The sequence below is a fragment of the Rhinoraja longicauda genome, chromosome 8 (assembly GCF_053455715.1).
Source record: "Rhinoraja longicauda isolate Sanriku21f chromosome 8, sRhiLon1.1, whole genome shotgun sequence".
NCBI lineage: Eukaryota > Metazoa > Chordata > Chondrichthyes > Rajiformes > Arhynchobatidae > Rhinoraja > Rhinoraja longicauda.
The window spans coordinates 20,695,803-20,713,847 of record NC_135960.1 but is presented as its reverse complement, the minus strand read 5'-3'; the positions used below and the strand labels follow the sequence as shown (position 1 = coordinate 20,713,847).

The 18,045-nt window shown below is 40.7% G+C and overlaps 1 protein-coding gene across 1 annotated transcript in view; it reads right to left on the bottom strand.

Annotated features, from left to right (window-relative positions):
- LOC144595762 (low-density lipoprotein receptor-related protein 1-like) overlaps window positions 1–18,045 on the bottom strand; it is a 1,259,652-nt gene that overhangs the window by 643,167 nt on the left and 598,440 nt on the right. The window lies entirely within an intron of this gene.

Here is an 18,045-nt window from a genome sequence, read left to right as displayed (position 1 = left end):
GTTATTCACATTTTAAAGTTTAAATCAATCTCCTAGGGAGGGAGGGAGGGAGGGGAAGGGGGAGGGAGGGGAGGGGAAGGGGGAGAGGGGAAGGGAATGGAGGGGAGGGGGAGGGGGGAGGGGGGAGGGAGGGAGGGGGGATAAGGGGGGTTGAGGGGGATGGAGTGGGGGAGGGGAAAGGGAAGGGGTGGGGAGGGGATGGGGAAGGGGAGGGGAAGGGGAGGGGGAAGGGGTGAAGAGAGAGGGGAGGGAGTAGGGGGAGGGGAGAGGGTTGAGGGAGGGGGAGGGAGTGGGGGAGGGGAGGGAGGGAGTGGGGATGGGGAGGGAGGGAGGGAGGGAGGGAGGGAGGGAGGGAGGGAGGGAGGGAGGGAGGGAGGGAGGGAGGGAGGGAGGGAGGGAGGGAGGGAGGGAGGGAGGGAGGGAGGGGGGAGGGAGGGGAGGGAGGAGAGGAGAGGAGAGGAGAGGAGAGGAGAGGAGAGGAGAGGAGAGGAGAGGAGAGGAGAGGAGAGGAGAGGAGAGGAGAGGAGAGGAGAGGAGAGGAGAGGAGAGGAGAGGAGAGGAGAGGAGAGGAGAGGAGAGGAGAGGAGAGGAGAGGAGAGGAGAGGAGAGGAGAGGAGAGGAGAGGAGAGGGGGGAGAGGGGAGGCGGGAGGGGGGAAGAGAGGGTGCTGCACCAATGCAGGAGAGGTTTGGGCCCAAATTGGTCTAGTACACCTTACAAATGAGAATCACGGACAGAATGAGCTCTTGTCTTGAAATCACAAATTTGGTAATACTTTAGCTCAGGGTATTTTTTCATTTATTATTGATGGAAACAGAATATCTATTTGGGGTTCTAGCAATATTGCTGACAAGGATATGGTCTCTTAGTCTGTAAGGGGTAATGTTATTGCTCAAGATGACTGTCTTAATTTGGAGTCAATTCAATCAAATAATAATTGTTTCTGCTTAACTTCCATTTTTTTGGTAAACTTTGACAGAATATTTTTGCAGTTTATCATACAGCATTACAAAAGAGCAAAATGAAATTTGTATCCTATTGTCAGACAATGACAGGTCATTGGCCTAAAATGTTAAGCGTCCTCACTACTAAATGATACTTGTCTTTTATTCTTGTCTTTTAACATGAGTTTGTTGTGAATTGTTAGCTGATCAGTATAGACCTACTAAAAATTTAAATGCAAGGCAGCACGATGGTCAGATTAGTGTATGTGGGTGCTCATGGAACTTTGTTTCGGGGAGATGAACTCAAATCTTATCAAAGCATTAAGGAATTTTAATTGAAGCAATTACATAAAGCTGGATTTTTAATAAAAGCTAGCACTCGCATTGATAATCATGTCCTTTCTTTGGTTTTTGTTATTTTAAGTCTGTGTTAAAGAGTACGTTTTAGTGTTCCTTGGTTTGTTTTATGTGGGAGGGGGCTTGGGGAAACTTTTTTTCAATCTCTTACTTCAACGGATGCGTTTTTTTTCCGTATCGTATCTCTGACCCCACTGCGGCCTAACATTGTGGAGTGGCGCGGCCTTTCCTGGAGTCCGACTGTAGGAGCCATTAATGCTTAATTCAGTTATTGTCATTGTGTTATGGCTATGTTTTAATATTTCTAGTTAATGTCTTTTTTGCTTGCTTGTGGGTGTGACTTAATGCGTAATTGGGAGTGTCTAGATGGGAGGAGGCTAGTGTGTCGACAGAGGTTGTGGGTCAGTTTAGACTCGGAGGATGGTGAGCATACAGTTCTTTACCATGCGCTCGCACCGGTTATAATTGTAAGAACCATATGGTAATAGCTGCAAGAATTCTGAGATATTGTTAGAAGAAAAAACAATTGATAAAGTACGGAAACTGATGAATTACTCTATGATTTGTGCTACTTTAATAAAACCAATTAATGAAGAAAATAAGTTTGGAAGATTCGTTTTGTCATATCAGGGTGCGACGTATGTGTAAGCTATAACTACATTTCATCCCCGAGAAGTAATGGCTATCGAAGTGGGATTTCGAGATGGTATAGAAACTGCCATTACACCGACTTTGTGCACAGCATGGACTTACCATTGTGGAGCTCGCGATCCCTTTGCCGGGGATCGACTGTTGAGAGCTCTAACCACGGTTCTGTGGACTTTAACAACGTGGAGCACGCTGTCCCTGATTAGAGACCGATTCGGGAGCTCCAAGCCGCCGGGAATTTCAAACGTCCCGACGAAGGAGTTTCGATCACCCCGACATGAGGGCTTCGGATCGCCGGCTGCGGAAGCTTTGATAGACCCAATTGCGTATGGTTCAACAGCCCCAACCGCGGGAGCATAAAGAGGGAGACGATTGGACTTTATTACCTTCCATCACAGTGAGGAATGTGGGGAGCCGCTGTGGTGGATGTATATGTTAACTTTTATTTTATGTGGCTGTGTATCTTGTTGCTTTTCACTTAATATGGCTGCATGGTAACTCAAATTTCACTGTACCTTAATTGGTACATGTGACAATAAACTGACCTTAAAACCTTGAAAGGATTGAATATTCATTAAATCTCCTCTGGTTCATTAATATTCTTTAGAAAATGAAATCTGCCATCCTTGCTTCGCCTGACCTGTATGTGGTTGACTTTTAATTGCTTTTACTTTTCTTTCTTTTTATTAGACGCCAACATTCTCCAACCTCTCTGATTGGATGATGTGACTAAAACTTCATATGCCTGAACTGTTATTAGCAGGAAAAAGCCGGCTTTGAGCAAGAAAGTATTTTCATATTTGTTCCTCTCCCCTGCAACATATGATGAATGCAATGCTGAGGTCGCATTTTTTTTTGCATTGAATTTCATCAGCAGTACATCTGATTGAAACTGACAAAACTCATCCAACTGAAGCCAAAGAAGCTGAAATACCCACAGTGTTGTCTCAAATTTACTGCTGTCTAATGAGAAGTCATCTGCTCACAGATACTTCTGGCAAAATGGGAGTATGTGCATGACTCCTTCAGCTTAATATGCCCTGAACATGTTCACATATTGTGTTCACATATTGTGTTCACATATTCCCAGATGAATGCAGAACAGACTGTTACAAGGACAACACAATTTAGTTACTGATTGCCAAGTTATTCATTTATGTCATAAAACTTTTCATATAGATAATATTTTGCTACTGGTTTAAGTTGCATTTTCTCTGCCAGGTTAATGGACCATTAACAAATCTGACGTAACTTGAAAGTTTAAAATGCATGCTGTGAAACGTAACTTCATTCATAGCAACAGACATAAAGATGTCAACCAAGAGACCCCTGTCGTGATGATCATTCAATACTCCTCAATTATCTATACAGTTAAATTGTAAAATGTAGAATGCATTGCCGTTCTATTACCAAAGTGTGGCTAATTTTTTAGCGAAATAACTGAATAGCAACAGAGAAAAAAGCAATTTACTGATGAGACCTTTTAATTAGCAATAAGCTTAACAAGGAACAATGATGAAGGCAGGTAACTGCTCAGTATCTGAAAAGGCAGCAAACATAATTACTTTTTTAATAGAGAATGAGTTTTTTTTAAATTAAATTAATCAGAGCTAAGGCACAAAACGCTGGAGTAACTCAACGGGACAGGCAGCATCTCTGGAGAGAAGGAATGGGTGACGTTTTGAGTCAAGACCCTTCTTTAATCAGAGCTTCTTGAACATAATCATTTTGGCAAAGGTAGTACCAAGGTAGAATGTGGAATAGATTGCAGCATAAAAACAACCTTTCAGGTTGGGTGGAAATAATGCAATAGCAGAAACATTTTCTTTTATTTCTCCGCAGATATGGAAGGAAAGAAATTAACATTACTGGCAAAAGCACGAACAAAAGAATCATAAATGAATGTGTTTAGAATGGAGTCCAGCAGTATACGTTGAATTTGAGGAATTTCACGAAGAGGAAGTATTAAATCTGGATGGGAGAAGAGGTAGTTTGGGGGAAATGCATGAAAATTAACGTGTACACTTTCAATAACGATGAGATTAAAATAGTAGAAACACTGCTCACCATTTACTAAGCCCCAGTTTGCCAATTGGCCATTGAACTGTTGTGGGCTTTTGAGAGCAAGCAGCAGATCTGAGGCAGAAGTTTGCCAGAGACCATGGCATCTGACAAGGGAAGGTGAGGTGAGGCATAACAACCAAACAGATTGAAGAATCTTTACCGAGCCCTGCAGGAATTTATATTGGCTCAATACATTGGATGAACACATGCCATTCCCATCCCTTCACGGGTCTGTGTTTATATTCTTTACAGGAGGGAAGAATACAACAGGAGTTGGTTTCAGACTGTTAAAATTGAATCGAGATGACCAACCATCTAAAAATCCCAAGGAGAAATACAAACCTGCAGATGCTGGAATCTTGAGAAAAAATAAACTGTCGAAGGAACACACAGAATACCCAGCAATCACCCAGGAAAACATAAAGGAGATCAGTGGTGCTTCAGCATTCTTGGCTATCAGAGATATGCAAACAGCATTATTTAGATAAAAGTTGGTGGCTAGGCAAAACAAGCTGCTTGAGGAAATGGTAGAGGTGGGTATATTTACAGCATTGAAAAGACATTTAGATAAGTACATGGATAACAAATGTTTAGAGATGGACTAACTATGGGTAAATGGGACCAACTCATGTAGACAGCTTTGTCAGCATGGTTGAGTTGGACTGAAGGGCTTGATTCCATGGTGCATAACTCTATTACTCTACAAGTTTAAACACAAACTGCTGGGAGAACTCAAACTGAAGGAGGGGTCCTGAAACATTATCTATCCATTTCCCTCCACAGATGCTGCCTAACTTGCTGAGTTCCTCCAGCAGTTTATTTTTGACTGAAGATTCCAGCATCTGCAATATTGTATGTCTTCTCAAAATTTTTAGATGTTGGTCATCTTGATTCAATTTTAACAGTCTGAAATATACTCCTTGTGACAATTCCAACTTTAGAAATATTCTCTCTTTCCCAAGTTTATATCATGAAGATTTTCTCTGACAAGATCTTCACATATATTGTAAGAGGGCAAAGATGACCCCAATTTACCACCCATCCATCCACCCTCACACCTCTACCTCCAACTTCAATGGTCTCCCAATAACCAAATCTGTGAGTAAGTACAGCAGAAACAAGCACTCATGGGGATCTTTGGGGATGTACAATAGAGAATAGAAAAGTTTTCTGTCAAATAAAAATATGGAAGTCAGAGCTGTGATTGGACTACTCCACCTTTGTTTCTGCCGCAGTAAAAAATGTGACACCACATATGAAAAAGGCAGCAGGATGGGAAGCGTATAACTTGCTACCTGGACATTTGTTTGTCTCTGATGTCCAAGAAATTATGTTGCTAAGTTTCTGCCATTTATTTAATTTATTTTCCCACATTGTCTTTCCATGATGCTGGGTATTGAGCCTTATTTAATTGTTTGACAATGAATGGAAAGCATGAAATTGGTGGGCCAGGGATAGGGACTGATAATGAATTGGTTGTTTGATTCGGTGTGAGGACTACCTTTTGTCAAGACGGGCGGGGGGATGTGGAGATGCAATTGAGTGGGAAGGGTAATGGTTTTGTTTCCTCTTTACACGGTTCCCGTGAAGGATGCATGTCAACATTAGGTCCTGACTGGCTTCTGAAGCAGCAACAAAAGTAGCTGGGACGTCTTTATTCTCGTCATACTTCTCTTCCTCCTCTTTGTGTAAATTATTTAAGGAACATTTGTTTGTCTTCAACTTCTATTCTCCTACAAGTCCATCAATGATCTTTATTCTACTGTTTAAAGCACAGCAGGCTGTCACTGCTCTGAAAACCCAGACTGGTGCATTCAGATATAAATAAACCCTTATGGTGCTACTTTGAAGCACTTATGGTCTCTTCATTCATTCTTCTACTTTGGCGTTCATTGTAATGTTGTTGAACTATTAATTGGGATTTTGACAGTGCCATTAGTCCAGTTTGAAGATGTTACCCTGAGACACCCACCAGTCACTCATTGCCTCCTGGTCTGCAAATAATAAAATTGTCAGAATAAATCTAATCCAGGTAACTGTCATCATAATAGTTTACCCTTATTCTAGGTTATGTCGAGAATGCTATAAAATGTAAGTTATACTAAAATCCAACTCAACAATGCTTTTGGCTTTGATAGGACCACTCAAACTGGTTCACTTTCAACAAAAGAGGTCAATTCCAGAGGTGTAATAAGAATCACTGCATGTGACATCAGATGTGGGGAGGAGTTGGCTGCGCCTAACGGCTGCGGCTCTCTGGCAGTCTGTTGTCTTTTTTTCTTTTTTTTTTGTTTGTGTCGGTGTTGGGATGGTTTTTGTTTCTGTTTTTGGCTGTGTATGTGTGGTGGGGGTGGGGGGTTGTGGGGTGGGGGGGGTGGGGGGTTGTGGGGTGGGGGGGGCGGGGGGAAACCTTTCTTTTATTGGGTCTCTTCCCCGGGGCGCGGCTCGGCTGTGGGCCTTAACATCGCAGGCTCGGCTCGGCCGCGGGACATTTCAGTGCCCGGTGCGGCTCGGCCGCTGGACTTAACATCGCCCGGTGTGGCTGCGGGACGTTTCAGTGCCCGGTGCGGCTCGGGTGCGGGACGTTTCAGTGCCCGGTGTGGCTTGGCCGCTGGACTTAACATCGCCCGGTGTGGCTGCGGGACGTTTCAGTGCCCGGTGTGGCTGCGGGACGTTTCAGTGCCCGGTGTGGCTGCGGGACGTTTCAGTGCCCAGTGCGGCTCGGCTGCGGGACGTTTCAGTGCCCGGTGTGGCTTGGCCGCTGGACTTAACATCGCCCGGTGTGGCCGCGGGACGTATCAGTGCCCGGTGTGGCTCGGCCGTTGGACTTAACATCGCCCGGTGTGGCTGCGGGACGTTTCGGTGCCCGGGGCGGCTCGGCCGCGGAGCCTTCCATCCCCTTGCGGGGGCTGTGCGTGTCGTTTGCCTCGGTAGGGGTCGAGCTGCCTGTCCGTGGGTGCGGGGGGAGGAGAGGGGAAGTTTTGTTGCCTCCATCACAGTGAGGGGGCGTTTGGAGTCACTGTGATGGATGTTTGTGTTGGGGTCGGGTGTCCTGTGTTCTTTTCTTTTTTGCTGTGTTTTGTGTGACTGCTGAAATTTCGCTCGGTGTTGTGCCGAGTGACAATAAAGTTATGTTATGTTATGTTATGTTATGTTATCTACATTTAACCAAACCTTTCATTAAGGAACCTGAGCCAATTTGAAGTCAATAGAAATCAAAAAGTAAAATCTGCACTGAAATGAGGCAAAGGAAAATGAAAACAGGTTAATAATTTCTTCCCAAGACATAACCGCCAGAATTTTTCAATACTCTTCTGGTCCAAATCATATTCATCGAGAAGGGAAAATGAGTTGATTCCTATGTTGCCAGAGAAGAGTATTGTCTGATCTTGTGTGACAGTAGCAATAATTGTTACCTTTCAGCCACTGTCTGAATGTTGCCCAGTTCTCAATGCATGTAGGGAGAGGCCGATTACCATTACTATGAAACCAAGTGATTATTTCACAATTATGAGTTAACATGCTCATTTCTAACTGAGCTCCTGATAAGTAAAATTAGTTTTTATGGTGTACAATGACCTGGAGTTGGCCATTTCTAGCGAGCATTGAAAACCTCATCAATGTTTTCTACAGCTGAAGTGCAGATTCAGTAAATCCCAAGAAATTCCTGAAATGCAACTGCATGACTATTTAGGTGGATGGGATATCGTCAAGTACCATCAATATCCAGAATCTTATCAATACACCACCAGCCAGAACAAAGCAATCCACTTGACGATATCCCATCCACCTAAATATGCACTACATCTTGCAACAATTAACAAAGTGCATTGCAACAAGTTGTCTAATTCAACAACACCTCTTAAACCCAAAACTTCTAACATGTAGGAAAATCAAAGATAAAAGGCAATGGAAGTTTTTATTGCTTGCACTTTGCTGTGTAGCAGTGGCATTGAAACTCTTGCGGTGGATAAGTACTCTTTGTTGTTATGAGGATATTTTGATTGCTACTTGTGTGCAGAGTTAGTAATAGGCTGCACTTGTGGAAAGCCATTTATTGCTGCAAATACAATGCCTACTGATTGCAACATCAGAGGCAAAGTTAATATACCATCAGTTACCTAGGAAGGAAGCAATTATGGGCCGCCATCTGGGAGATCTTGAAAACACCTCCTGCTGAGCCTTTGAACATCTGGAAGCAAAATGGGATGGGGATTACAGTGATTTTGACAGCCACCGCTCATTGCAGGAGTAAGTATATCTCCATCTCAAAGCTTGTGGCTGCATTTACACTTTGAATCTACTGAAACATACAATTCAGACTGGCCAAGGAATTCTGCTGCCGATGTAACCTCTGTTGTAGAAGACATAATCTTACCAGCACAGGAACGGACTCGTTGGCCCTCAATGTCTGTGCCGACCACAATACCAATTCAACATGTACAAGGTGTAACTTGAAACTGATGAACGACTTTCAAATAGGCAATATCACAGACAGTCAAAATGGTTTTCAGGAATTACAGTAGGATCTTGATCAGTTGGACAAATGGGCCAAGGAATGGGTAAAGGAATTTAATTCAGTGAAATGGTAAGTGTTGCATTTTAGGAAAACGAACCAGGTCATGACCTTTACACCGAATGATAGGGCCCTGGGGAGCATCGTAAGGCAGAAGGATCAAGTAATAAAGTACATAGTTCCCTGAAAGTGGTGTCTCAGGGAGACAAGGTGGCTTTTGGCACATTGACCTTCAACACTAAGGAATTGCAAGATGCAAGATGTTAATGAGACCACATTGTTCAATTGCATTCAGTTTTGATTACCCTGCTAGAGAAAGACAGTTTTAAGCTGGAAATGGCAGGGAGAATATTTACAAGGATTTTGCCAGGACTCAAATTCTGACCAGCAGATCACAATCAGAGAGGATAGGTGACAACTCATCCTCTACGATAATCCTCAACACTGGTGCTCCACAAGGATGTGTTCTCAGACCCCTATTATACTACTTATACACTCATGACTGTGCAGACAAATACCAACCCAACTCAATTTACAGGTTCACAGACGACACCACCGTAGTGGGCCAGATATCAAATAATGGTGAGACGGAGTATAGGAAGGACATCATAATCTGGTGCCAAGACAACAACCCCTCTCCCTAATTTGTGACTGACTTCAGAAGCAAAGCGGTAACCATACCCCAGAATACATTGATGGCGCTGAAGTGGAGATGGTTGAAAACTTCAAGTTCTTAGGAGTAAATAGCACCAGCAATTTGTCCTGGACCACCCACATGAATGAATGAACGAATGAATGAATGAATAAATGTATTGGCCAAATATGTGCATATACAAGGAATGTGCATCATAGCAATGGTCAAGAAAGCACACCAAACCCTCCACTTCCTTAGAAGGCTTAAGAACTTCAGCATGCCCTCAACAACCGTGATGGGTCAGCCAGGCCTGCTGCTGGGTTATGGCAGCAGCTTGTCGGGAAATTTGCCTTAAGAGAGCAAACTTTTAAAAATGTAGTTATCTTCTAAGAGTAACCTCTCATCAAAAATATTGATAGGTAGGAAACTGGTGGAAACAGGAATTATGTATGAACTTTAAACCATGTATAGTAACTTAAATAAAATCTGAGGAAATAAAGGTGGAAGTGAGAAGGAAAGTCTGACAGTAAATGTCATTCAATTGTGAAATATATTCTTAGATTGAAATCCTAAATTTCTAAGGCCAAATTGGTTAATCGGAAGTAATTACGACTGATCAAGCCATTAGAAATTCACTTTCATTAAACTTTTGTTTGACCCCAAACTTTTTCTGTCACGTTGCCAAGTTATCTATAATGCAGTAAACCGCACAGATTTATTTCAAGCTTGTGTCCATTGGCAGGTTGCCATTACAGCAGAGCCTATGGAGAAGCAAGGTAAGTTTGACCTGAGGGCCTCGATTACTCCACTGAACTGTGTGTGTGCACTTTAGAAGTTGCAGTCAAGTTAATCCATAATAAGTGCTATTGGCCTCATCATTCATGACAACACAAAATATGCACAACATAAATCATTGCTTTCCTGAACAATTGTTGTATGCAAATATAATGATGTATAATGATGAACATGCACGATTGAAAAGAGTGATGGTGTTTGTATACTTATGGGGGACAAATTCAATTCTCTTCACATGATGAAAACTGAACAATGTTGGAATTAACATTGCCAAAGTCTTTGGGCACTAAGTTTGAGCAAGTCATAACGGAAACATTAGATCCTAATGTGCATGAATCTTGGCAGGGGAATTAATTTTGAATTGGGGCATTTAATCTAGTTTTAAATAGAATGCCGATAACACAGCAATAAAGCTGCATATTTCAACTTCATTCTCTGATGGACCAGTACCTGCAAAATGAACGCAGGTAATCCACATGCACATGCAAAATCAATGAAGATATTGTATCATATTGTTTTTCAATGTTTACTAGATAATTGCGCATTCTACGTTAAATAGTACAAAACTGTGAGCATAAATGTTAACAGCTGGGGCATTCTCACTCACACTTCTCTCCTCATGCAATCAGCTTGATAATAGCTTTTGTAAATAGTCAGAGCCACGCTAAAAGCTTAATTCTTATTTCTGCTGTAATTATCCAATTAATTGTTTTCCCTACCAGAAGATAATTATAAAGGCCAATGTCTCTCCCATTAAATCCAGAATATGAAATACAATGGTAAAAATGAGGTCGTTGCTGGTGGAAGGAAAGCATCATTTATATTTTTGCTGAAATAAATGCTACATCCCAGCACACACTCCTGTATCTGTACACTCTGTATGGTCTGATTATAACCACGTATGGTTTTTTCACTGACTGGATAGCACGCAATAAAATGCTTTTCACTGTACCGCAGTACACATGACAATAATAAACTAAGCTAAACATACTTCTTAGGCAGTGCATTGAGAGAATCATGAACGCCAGAGGTCATATCCTGGCACCCTACCTTAGTGCAAGTATTGTGCCTTAATTATGTTGGGGTTAAGCTGCATTGGAGAAAGATATGTCACCAGTATAAATTGTCAAGGTAAGAAGCGGTTGAGTTTACAGACTTATTGTTTGAAAGATCATTCAATCAGTGTTAATTGAAGAATGGATTATTCAGACTGCTTTTCAGTAGTTTCAGCAGGTGTGGATAAAAATACATTGAGGGGATCAAAAGAGGGCGGGGTCTAACTGTCCCTGCCTCTCCACCCACCTCTCCTATACCCATGAGGCATATTAAGAAGATATGTAAATGTGTACATTAAATGTTTCTTTTACCATGATTCCCCAGATGGAGAAATAAATTCTTATGCATTCCACAGAATTTAAGGCATTGATATCATTGTTTTATTGATCTATTGCAGAAAACTAGTTTCCATAAATGAGAGCATCAGAAATCATGTTTTAAATCTAATTTGTTTTATTCTCTAGTTACTGTTGCAATCACCAACAACTTGATTTATTTAATTTTAAACTTTTGCTTTTCAACTTTTCCAGTACTACCAGTCTCATGAACAAGATATTAATTCAAACTCTTGCTTTAATATGCATGTTTCATAGAGATTTAAAACAAATATTCTTCTTCCCAACCAAAGAATCACGCACACAATAACATAAATTAAATGAGGAAAATCTACAGGCTGGATGATGCAGCCAAATGGAATCATATGTTCGAAATTGAGACCTCCAGTAATAATGTGCTGGTTCATGTGAAGAGAAATCCTTTTTATTTCTCCCTCACCAAATCTTTGTAAATTTCCTCCTTCACGCATTTATCAATTCCCTTTTAGAAGCCCCAGTGCATTTGAAATGAAGACGCAAGACACTGCCGATGCTAGAATCTAGGACAAAATACATACTGCTGAAGGAACTCAGTAGGTCAAGCAACATCTGTGGGGGGAAGGAATTGTCAACATTTCTGGTCAAGACCCTGCATTTGGACTTTCATTTGAATTCACTTGCACCTGTAGTTTTGTTTTTCTCAGTTTGCGCAAGATTAGTACATACTGATGCCACACATAACCTTGTTCATCATGAAAAGGTTAATGGCAAATGTCCAACATGAAGGTTAATTACATAGACCTTTCCTGTCTAAGATACTAATCCTTGCCCATGCACCGCATGCGGATTTACTGTCAGAAATCAGTCAACCTGTGCAACAGATGGTGGTGTCTGAGGAATTGAAATCTTACATTTTGACAGTTTCAGCATAGTTTTTCCCATTGTTATGTCTATTGAAGTATTTTTTTAATTGTATTTGTTGAAAAAGTTCTTAAACGTACCAGCTTTGCAGCAATATAACAGCAGCTATCAGTATACTCAAGTTGGCGAGTACGTTAATCCTCTTTATTCTACAATTACCAATTAACTTCATTGGCATCTCAAATTCACCACTTCATGTGTGCGGTCTACCAATCTTTGAGTATTCATTGGTATTGGTTTATTATAGTGTACTGTAATATGGTGGAAAACTTTGTTTTGTGTACTGTTAATTCTAGGTTAATTCCCGGAATGGCGGGACTGTCGTATGTTGAAAGGCTGGAGCAATTAGGCTTGTATACACTAGAATTTAGAAGGATGAGGGGGGATCTTATTGAAACATATAAGATAATTAGGGGATTGGACACATTAGAGGCAGGAAACATGTTCCCAATGTTGGGGGAGTCCAGAACAAGGGGCCACAGTTTAAGAATAAGGGGTAGGCCATTTAGAACGGAGATGAGGAAGAACTTTTTCAGTCAGAGAGTGGTGAAGGTGTGGAATTCTCTGCCTCAGAAGGCAGTGGAGACCAGTTCATTGGATGCTTTCAAGAGAGAGCTGGATAGAGCTCTTAAGGATAGCGGAGTGAGGGGGTATGGAGAGAAGGCAGGAACGGGGTACTGATTGAGAGTGATCAGCCACGATCGCATTGAATGGCGGTGCTGGCTCGAGGGGCTGAATGGCCTACTCCTGCACCTATTGTCTATTGTCTATTGTCCAGGTAGATCATACCACACAAGTCCAATGGGTAGTGCTGAAGAGAAAATTAACAGAATACAAAATCTAGAGTTACAGATTTTGTGCAGATAAAAATAAATCTGCAAAAGCCGCAATAAGGTAGATTGGAAAATCAGGAATACATGCTGAGCAAATGAAAGGCCTATTCAAGAGTCTCATAACAGCAGGCAAGGAGCTGTTCTTGAGACTGATTTGTGTAATGGATTGGGCTGCATCCATGACTTACAGTTTCTTGAAGTCTTGGGCAGAGCAATTGCCATTTCAAGATATGATGAATCCCAATAAGATGCTTTCTATGGTGCACTTGCAGAAATCACTAACGAACATGGTAACATGCCACATTTCCTAGAAAATGCTGAGGAAATGGAGGCATTTGTGTGCTTTTTTTGGCTATATGAGCTTAAATAAAATTTTACACAAATCACATTCTATATTCAAACAATGCTTTTCTTACTTATTCTTTTCATCATACATTTTTTTTTCTTTATTTGTTTTATTTCATATTGTATTTGACATTAGCTTAACCTCTTTAACTTGTCCTCTTTGTCATCTATTTTGGTTCTGTTCGAATGTCCTTCAATCAAATATTGGTTGCACCAAACAGGTTCACTGAGGTTCTAGGTGCCCTTTTTCTCATGCATCATTGTTATAAACTTATTATTAAAATTAATGTGCAGCAAAACATATGTTGAACTGAGCAGGCATGAACATGTCCATTTTATGGCTGATGTTATTAATAACACTTATTTAATATGTTAGCAGAGTGGTCAGGTTGCTAGATGTGTCACTGGGGAGTTGGATAATAGATCTAGTGACTGGGGTATTTATATTAACAAATAAAAGCATCTGGAGTGAGAAGAAATGACCATCAGTACTGATAACTGTGGGAGCATGAGATTGCCACAAAACTCAACATGGCCTTCAGGGAAGGATATTAGACACCTTAACCTCTGCACATTGACTGGATCAATACTAAAAATATGAACTCTTATAAATAAGAACATTTTCTGCATAAATGCAATCATTTCCAGATTAATGGTGTTCCTGTTACAGGGAAGATAAGTGTCTCAAAAAGATAGGAGCTGAATTGAAAGAGAGGGGTAGTGTATTGCTCTTTAAATATATTTGTCAAAGAATGATAGGATTTGTGTTTCCACTATTCATTTCCTCAGAGAATAAGCTCCTGCATAAAGAAAATATTAAGCAGAAGTCCAAGTATAAATAAATATAATGCTGACATCTATGTACACGGAAAAAAGGAAAAGATATAAAAGGAAAGTTTTAGATTAATGCAGTGCTTTTCCTGTCACTAAGTATTTTTGAACTAATGCAGTATTGTTGCACTACAGGAACATAGCAACCAAGTTACACCTATGACCTTATACAAATGGTAATATAGTAAAGGTTATTTTATTTAGTAACAGAATTAAGGTTTAAATATTTAGCCAATGCACTTCTAATTACTCTTCTATCTTCTTCAGAATATGCCAAAAAAAAATTCCTTCCACCTGAGAAAAGCAACAGTCCCAGTGTAATGATTCATCTGAAAGATGGCACTTTCAAAGTTGGAGCTGCAGTGTTCCCTTGAGCGCAACTAAAACCGCAACGTGGAGAGACTCAGCACAGAAACAGGTCCTTTAGGCCAACTCATCAAAACCAACCAACATGCCCAAGTACGCAACTCCCATTTGTCCACATTTGATCCACAGCACTCCAAACTTTCCCTATCCATGAACTTGCCCAAATGTCTTTTAAAGAGAATTGATCTTCTTGGTTCAATCATTTTTTTCCTGGGAGCTCATTCCATATATTTACACAGTCTGATGAACCCCAAGGTTCCTATTAAATCTTTCCCTCCTGCCTTAAACCTATGCCTTCTAGTCCTTAATTACCATTCCCAAGGAAATGAAATGTTTTGTGCAGTCCCCTTATCTACACCCTCAAGATTAAATATACTTCCATAAGAACACCTCTCAGTCTACCACACTCCAATGAATAAAGTTCAAGATTCAAGATTCAATTTATTGTCACATGTACCAATTAAGGTACAGTTCTAGCCTGTTCAACCTCTCCCTATAACTCTGTCCCTCAAGTTCTGACAACATCCTCATAATCTTTTCTGCACACTTTCCCACTTAAATAGCATAATTGCTTCAGCAGGATAACCAAAACTGAACATAATACTCCTAGTGATGCCTCACTAACATGTTGTATAATTGCAACATTACATCCTAACTTCATTACTCAGTCCCTGACTGATAAAAGCCGGTGTGCGAAAAGCTTTTATCACCAACCTGTCTACCTGTTATGTCACTTTCAGGCAACTATGTACCTGTCTTCCAAGGTCCTTCACTACCATTGCACCTCACACGTCTGAATGAAACTACATTTGCCATTCCTTGGCCTACTTACCCAGCAGTTTCAAGATCCTGCTGAAATTTTTGCCATCCTTCTTCCCTATCTGTGATACCACCTATTTTCATATAATCTGCAAACTTATTATGATGCCTTGTACATTCTCATCAAAATTGTTGAGAGAGAAGACAAACTACAATGGGCACAGCACCGACTGCTGAGGCACTCCAGTCTGCAAAACAACATTCAACCACCCCCCTTAGCTTCCTGCCATGAAGCCAATGATTGATCCTCCCCCTCTGCTTCCCATCACTAGGCCAATTATGTATCAACATGGTGGTATTGTTGATGTAGAATATTTTGGCTGGGATGTGTAGAAACATGTTTTCTAAATAAGAAGCATATGCAAAATAATTGACTACTTTTGGTGACAAACTTAAAATAGATTCAAATTACAGACCAACGCGCATATAATGGCATGCTCAACATGCTTAATGATTCAAAACGCCAGGAAAGCATGACCCGTTGGATAACAAGATAGTACAGTAATTTATGTAATTGTGGCCATTTATTAAACCGCTTAAAGACAGCATGGGAAATATGTATATATTGTAATGTTAGCTCTGGTTTGTCTCAAACAATTAGTATTCCCAAGATACTTGCAAACAGTAGTCATAGGATCATTCCCATCTGCAAACTTACAAACCTTGCCTTGTGCATTCTCATTGAAATTGTTGATGTAGATGACAAACAACAATGGACCCAGCACTGACCCCTGAGGCACTATGTGATACAATATGTGAATGATAGATTGGTCTCACATGAAACAATGCCAAGCAGTTTGGGAGACCAATGTTTGATATTGCAATGGAAAACACATTTCTTTCCTGCACATCAACTAAAATGGTTAAATAATAACCAAGAATGTCATAACAAGGAACTGCAGATGCGGGTTTACAAAACAGGACAAAAAGTGCTGGAGTATCTCAGCGGGTCAGGCAGAATCTCTGGAGAATGTGGATGGGTGACATTTTGGGAAGGGTCTGACAAAGGGTCACAACCCAAAACGTCACCTATCCATATTCTCCAGAGATGCTGCCTAACCCATTGAGTTAGTCCAGCATTTTGTGTATTTTTTTTAAAATGTTAACCAATCCTTATAAAATAATGTCTTTATATTAAAGCACCTCCTCCGGTCTCACAAATACTATCATTTGGCTCTATATATATATATATATATATATATATACATAGCCAAATGATCATGCAGCATGGAAACAAACCCTTCAGCCTAAATCATCCATGCTGACCAAGATATCCATCTAAACAAGTCGCATTTGCCTGCGTAGGCCCATAACCTTCAAAACCTCAACTATCTTTGTATCTGTCCAAAGGTCTTTGTACGTGTTGTTATTCTGCCTGTTATTCTGAAAAAACTGTTTAACCAATAACACTACAACTGGGTATCCAATGCTACTGTTCAACAGTTATTTATTTTACTTATTATTGTTTGCTTTTGAGTGAATTTATATAAAAAGCACATTCAAGAACATGCTGAAAGTCTTGGCTGTGTGAAGAGAGAATAAAGGGCCTGTCTAAGTTAGGCGATTTTAAGGCGATAGATACGTTAAAGATACATGAAACATGAAATTAAAGTGATGAGTGGAAATGATTGGGGATGTGCAAAGATTGGGGAGGGGGGGAGTCAGTCTACTCCACGGCAGAAGGTGGAGGAGCTGTATAGTTTGATAGCCACAGGGAAAATGGATCTCCTGTGCCGTTCTGTATTGCATCTTGGTGGAACCAGTCTGTTGCTAAAGGTACTCCTCAGGGTGACCAGTGTAGGACAATCATTATAGTTAGCAAAATGAGGAAAGACTCTTGCCTCATTAATTTGCGTGGATTTGAACCCAGGTCCCATCGTTGGAAGCCTAGTTTCCGTCTTATTCCTCCTCCTTATTCCACAATATTCCATCTTCATGAATGTTCATGGCTGATTAAATATTCACACTGCATCTGCTGTCTACAGAGCAACTGACACAAACCAGCAAACTGAAAATAACCAATTACAGTTTTATTGACCTATTCATCTATTTAATATATATGTTTAAAATGTGTGAACAATTTGTGGGGCAGGTTTTCATATAAGATCTAATGGCCATAAAATATGAATATTTTGGTGGCGTATGAGGGAAGCATTTTCTGCCTGCATTATATTTTGCAATAGAATTGCAGAGAGCAGTTTCACATCTTGGTGTGCACAAGTGGATCACACTTTATTTTGGCCACTATGCATTTTCTATAAGGGAAATTATGGGATTAATGTAAGGATACCATTACTGAATAGATTCCTAGGGTAGAATGAACAAAGCTAAGACATATCTATTTTGCAGGATAGTGCCACATTCTTTCATAAAAGACAGCAATGGTATATATTTTCCTTCTCATTAAATCTCTGAGAACTCAATTAGACAGTCCCAGTCCAGGAATTGCAATATGCAATTAATCAAGAATGGTTGCTCCTGATGCAGGCAAGACATGAGATCTTTGCAGTTTGCTCAAATCATTCTAATGCAGTTCCAATCTTGCTTGTTGTTACCTTGTGGTGTCAACAATTTTCAACTGAAGCATTTCAGCTGCAGACACC